Here is a 6,000-nt window from a genome sequence, read left to right as displayed (position 1 = left end):
GGAACAGGGGTGCCCTCCAGGCCGTCTCTGCGTGGCCTCCCCTGGGGTTGCCAACCTCCAGGTGGTGGCTGGAGACCTGGCAACCCTAGCCTCCCCCCCCCCGCCGGGAGATCTACACCTGGTTATGGCCCCCGAACGATGTTATAAATGTGCAAATGGCCCTTGGCAGGGAAAGGTTCCCCACCCCTGCTCTAGGGTGTAGCAGGCACGTTCCTGGCTCCCAAAAGTGGCATTTGAATGAAAAGAAACAGAAAGCCAGGGCAATCGCCCGAGAGAGGCTTTTCAAAGGACTAGGGTCGCGTTGAAACTCCTCCTCCTAGAAAGATGCGTGCAAAACAGGGAGCACAAGGGCTCTATAAAACCATTTATTCATGGAAGGTTTTGCACTGGATTTGCCACTCTTGTGATGCACTTTCTCCCCATCCCTATTCTCAAAACTCAACAATAAGCCGCCCTGCAGAGTTTTGAGAATTCAGACGGGGAAAAGGTGCAGCTAAAGAGTGGCAAATCCAATGCAAAACCTTCCATGAATAAATGGCCTATGGTGCGCGGCCTCGATGCACGCCTAAGGGCCAATTTCTCCCCCCACGCTCGCAAATGCACGCCCCGGCCGACGGGTGCAGGCGCCTCGGGAACACTGGGGGCGGCGCCTGCTGAAAGCGCCTTGGCCACTAAGGGGCGCTAGAGGAGCGGCCGCCGCCCGCGCGAACGGTCCGGCGAGCGGAGGGAGCCGCGGCCGGGGCTTCACCTGGGCGGCGTCCTCCTGCCTGCCTTTCTTCCTCCCTCCCGGCTCTCCAGCATCCTTTGGCAACCCAAGGTAGGCAGAGGCGAAGGACGGGAGGGGCGCCTTTCCAGCCCCGTCGGCCTTCCTGCCACTAGACGCGCCGGCAGCGACTTTGCACGCTGGAAAAAAAGCCCCCCTCTCTTGCTTGCCCGCAGTTACTATACGGATAAACCCCGGTTGACTTGGCGGCGGGTGGGAAGCATCCACGCGAGCTGCTCAGGGAGGGCTGTGCGGATAGGTCGGAGCCGGGGAAATGGAAATCGGGGGCAGATTTCGTGACTGCCCTGAGGCCATTCATGCAGGGGAGGTTTTGCCTAGGACTTGCCCCCCTCTCTCTCTCTGTGTGTAAAGTGCCGTCAAGTCGCAGCTGGCTTATGGCGACCCCTTTTTGGGGTTTTCATGGCAAGAGATTAACAGAGGTGGCTTGCCAGTGCCTTCCTCTGCACAGCAACCCTGGTCTTCCTTGGCGGTCTCCCATCCAAATACTAATCAGGGCTGGCCCTGCTTAGCTTCTGAGATCTGACGGCATCAGGCTAGCCTGGGCCACCCAGGTCAGGGCTAACTCTCTAGATGCACCTTTTCCCCATCCGAGTTCTCCAAACGCAACAACCAGCCCCCATGCAGAGTTTGGAGAATCTGGATGGGGGGAATGGTGCATCTAGAGAGGGGCAAAACCTTCCGAGCAGAAATGGCCCACGATGGGCAAAGTTGCGCCGGTTGAAACGCCCCCTTCTCCGCGGCTTTAACAGGTCCGGGGCACCTGCTTGGGCAGGGCGTGAGAAAACCGAAGCACAGAAGCTCCCACAGGCCATTTATGCATGGGTGTGTTTTTTGTTTTTTGTTTGCCTTGGATTTGCCGCTCAATAGATGCACATTTTCCCCATCCAAATTCTCAAAACTCAACAATGCAGGGTTTTGAGAATTTGCATGGGGGAAATGTGGGTCTGGAGAGCAGCAAATCCAAGGCAAAACGTCCCATGCATAAACGGCCACAATAAGGTAAAAAGACCTTTCCTAGGCAACTCTGCCAGGGCTCAGCATCAGGTTTAAACCCGGCGGCCAAGCAGCTGAACACGCTTGGTTTGAATATCAGCCCCACAGGGGGGCGCTCTTTGCTTCGCCGCCCTGTTGTGTAGATCAGACCCCCCAGGACTCTCCATCAAGGGGGTCAGGTGTGAGGGGCCGCAGTTCCTTTAATGCCTGTGCCGTGTGTGGGAGGGAGGACCAATTTCAGTAGGGGCTGTAGCTGGAGGCAGCTTTTCCTTGTGTACTGGTTTGGCTGTTGAACGTAATGTTGCCCTGGCTCATCTGTTATCTGGGCAGCCCCTTCGCCATCGCTGAACTACAGAACTGTGTATGAACTCCATGTTTCAGGCCTGGGACAGAAAGCTGACAGGAAGACAGTTGATTCCTTTGAAATGTGGTGTTGGAGGAGAGTTTTACGGATGCCGTGGACCGCCAAAAAGACAAATACGTGAGTTCTGATCAGATCAAGCCTGAACTCTCCCTAACGGAGGCTGTCGTATTTTGGTCACATTATGAAAAGACAAGGCTCACTGGGAAAGACAATGCTAGGAAAAGTTTAAGGCAGCAGGAAAAGAGGAAGACCCGACATGAGATGGATTGGCTTAGTCAAGGAAGCCACAGCCCTCAGTTTGCAAGACCTGAAAAAGGCTGTTTTGGAGGTCATTAATTCATAAGGGTTGCCATGAGTCAGAAGTGACTTGATGGTACTTAAACACACACACACATCTGCATAGTTGAAAAGACTTTCCCTTTTCCTTACTGTTGAAATATCTACTAATCCCACTGGTCATTTATGCAGGGGAAGTTAGTGTTTGGTTTGCTGCACAGATTTTTGTTCCCAATTTTCAAACATCATATGTATGAGGGCTTTCCCTCCCACAAGAAATTCCAGGAGTACCTTGTGATTAATTATGCATCCCCAGTGAATCATGGAGCGTCTGAGTCCCTCCCCCTGAAAAGACAACCTTGTTGCGGTTGACTTGGAGGGGGCGGGTCAGCTCTTAAAGGGATTGCTCCCTGTCTGTGCACGTGCTTTTGCAGAGCTGGGTATTCCTCCCCTTCTTTCTTCAACAGCTCCCTGCCAGGAGCTGCCTTCCAGCCTCTCTTCAGTTGGTGTCTTTCTGCACATTTCATGAAGGTTTCACTCTCTTTTTTGTGCTTTGCTTTGAGGGAAGGATTTGGATGGGAGGGACAGACATGTGGGAGGGAGAAGGCAGAATGGGCGTGGGGAGAGAAACCCGAAGTTAGGACTATGCATGGAAATGGCAGGGATTCGCCTCACTCTTGCTTCGAAGCAGAATTTAAATTTGTTATAAAACATCATCCTAAAACTATGGGGAAAGAACGAGGTCGGAGTGACGTGACTTTTAAAGGTTGGTAAAATCATGAATAATGCAAAGGAAGCCTTGAAGCAGTCCAGCAGGGATCTCGAGCTAAATAAAGGTAAAGGTCCCCTGTGCAAGCACTGGGTCATTCCTGACCCATGGGGTGATGTCACATCCCAACGTTTCCTCTAGCTAAATACCCCTGCATAAATGGTCGCTGAGTTGCTAGGTCTGTACTGTATCTTTCCTGCAAAGAACTAGGAACTATTGCCTTTCATTTTAAAAATGAAGCAATTGAGCCTGAGAAAGTTAAGGAATTAGGTAGCTGTTGTGAAAGATTTCCTAGGTCCTTGTTGGCCTTTTCCTTCCTCAGCTCCTGCACTACTTCCATCACATGAGCACATGAAGCTGCCTTATGCTGAATCAGACCATTGATCCATCAAGGTCAGTATTTTCTACTCAGACTGGCATTGGGTCTCCAGGGTCTCAGGCAGAGATCTTTTGTATCACCTACTGCTTGACCCTTTTAGCTGGAGATGCTGGGGAATGAACCTGGGACTTTCTGCATGAAGCAGATGCTCTGCCACTGAGCCACAGCCCCTCCTTCGCAGCCCCTCCAGAAGAAGAATTCTATGCATCTGTCACATTTTTATCCCATTTTTCCTTCAAGGAGCTCCTTTCCCCATTTTTGTTTCACAACAACCCTGTGAGGTAGGTTAGTCTGACAGAGAGAGTTAGTGACTTAAGGTCACCCAGCAACCTTCATGACCGAGTGGAGATTCAAACCTGGATCTCCCAGATCCAAGTCCAACTTCACTGAATTTTCTCCCTCTGACTCTTTCAAAGCTGCTTACTGCCTGCCTCCAGTGCGGGAATGCACACTTGCCATTTACTTATTTACTGGCGTTTTGCTAGAGAAGAGGGGTGCATGCTTTTGCTTGTGTTTGAAACACAGTGGGGGTGGGAGCTGGCCGGAAGGTGTCAATTTGAAGTAAGGAAATAGTAGAAGGAAGGCGATAGTAGACCCTGCCCCCTTCCTCTTGAGTTCCCCTCTGCATAACCAGCTTCTCCACTTCACATGTAGTGTGTAATTTGGCTCATGAATTGAAGGGAAAGAGAAATTTCTCTGGAAGCTCTGAACAAGTGGTTCGACTGGTTTTGCGTTGCCAAACCCTCTCCCAAGCCTCAGGCTTACTACAGTTTTGGAACATTAGGGATGGTCCAGGCTAGCCCGATCTCGGCAGCTAAGCAGGGCCTGCCCTGGTTAGTATTTGAATGGGAGACCACAAAGGAAGCCCAGGGTGCCATTTAGAGGCAGGCAAACCACCTCTGTTAATCTCTTGCCTTGAAAACTACGGGGTTGCCATAAGTTGGCTGTGACTTGATGGCCCTTCACCAGCGCCAGTCCCTTGAACTGAAACATGTAAAAGGACTATGTGCCCTAACTAAGACTGCCAACCTCCAGGTGGGGCCAGGAGCTCTCCCAGAACAACAGCTGACCTCCAGACTATAAAGATCAGTTCCCCTGGAGCAATTGGCTGCTTTGGAGGGTGGATGCTATGGTATTATACCCCACTGAGCTTTCTCACCTCCCAAAACTCCACCCTTCCCAGGCTCCACTCCCATACCGCCAAGATTTTCCCAAGCTGGAGTTGGCAAGCCTACCCCTAACCCAGCTCAGTACAGGTTTATGAATGACTGCCACTGGTGGTGTGACAACACCGAAGGACTAGCCTTCAGTAGTGGTAGGAGGTTGTGTAGTGAGACAAAGGGCAGGAGCTAGGCTGGAGCAGGAGATGAGGACAGAGACAGGTCAGGCTCTTCCTTCCCCACTCCTGCACCTGGGCATCCTTTTGCCATTGGTGCTGGTAGCAAATTTCATTCAAATTTTCAAATTTCAAATAGCTTTATTGGCATAGTACAATCTGCAGTATATAAAAGGATAAAAGTTAAGAGTAAAATAAAATTAATATAAATCATTCCTTAATGTTGTGATTCTACTTCCGACTAGATTCCCATCGGTTGACTACTATCGTCAGAAATTTTGCCACGTTTTCGGTTGTCACAGGGTCCTTATCAGCGAATAGTTTGTGAAGTATTTTCGCATTATTTGAGGAGAAGTTCAAAACTATAGGTTTTATTAGGTTTCCTCTTGGGGAATCATAAAGATAGCAGTCCAAAAGAATATGAGACAGTGAGGGAACCCTGTTTATGTAGTTACAACCATAGTGCTCCACACTGGTTTGGCCACAAGCGCACAAAATGTTACTGGTTGTGCAGAAGTTGTTTTAGTTTGTACCAGTTTGTGTTGAAATGTGCTTTGCCAATTTGGAAACTGAAGGAGGTACTGGGGGTGGCTTTACTATCAAAGCAGGGGTAGGGAGGGGCAAATACAATATGAGGTTCAAGCAGTTAGACGGAAGTCATCTGATGTTAAACATTTCAGTTCTGTTGTGCTCCATCTTAACAGTTCCTAAGTCCAGGGAACACAGGGTATGGTGCCCACTCTTCTCTCTCTCTCTGTCCGGCTGTCCTCATTGGCCCTGCATACCAGATACACCACCGATGAACACCATTTTATGTGTTTCTGTACTGATTTTTCTGATTTTATCAATTGTTGATATGTACGGGGCTGGTTTTTATTGTTTTATTGTTATACAAATGGTTAGGATGTATTTTATTGAATTTAATGCGTTGATTCTGCTGTAAGCCGCTTTGAGCCTGGCTTTTGGCAGGGAGAGCAGAATATAAGAACAATAATAAATCTGGAAGCATATCGGTAGCCAATGCAGCTGGCAGAGAATAGGTTGAACAGAAACTCTCCAAAGGGTCCTTGTTAGGACCCTTGCAGCTGCATTCTGTACC

The sequence above is a fragment of the Euleptes europaea genome, chromosome 16, assembly GCF_029931775.1.
Source record: "Euleptes europaea isolate rEulEur1 chromosome 16, rEulEur1.hap1, whole genome shotgun sequence".
NCBI lineage: Eukaryota > Metazoa > Chordata > Lepidosauria > Squamata > Sphaerodactylidae > Euleptes > Euleptes europaea.
Note: the sequence above shows the minus strand (reverse complement) of the source record.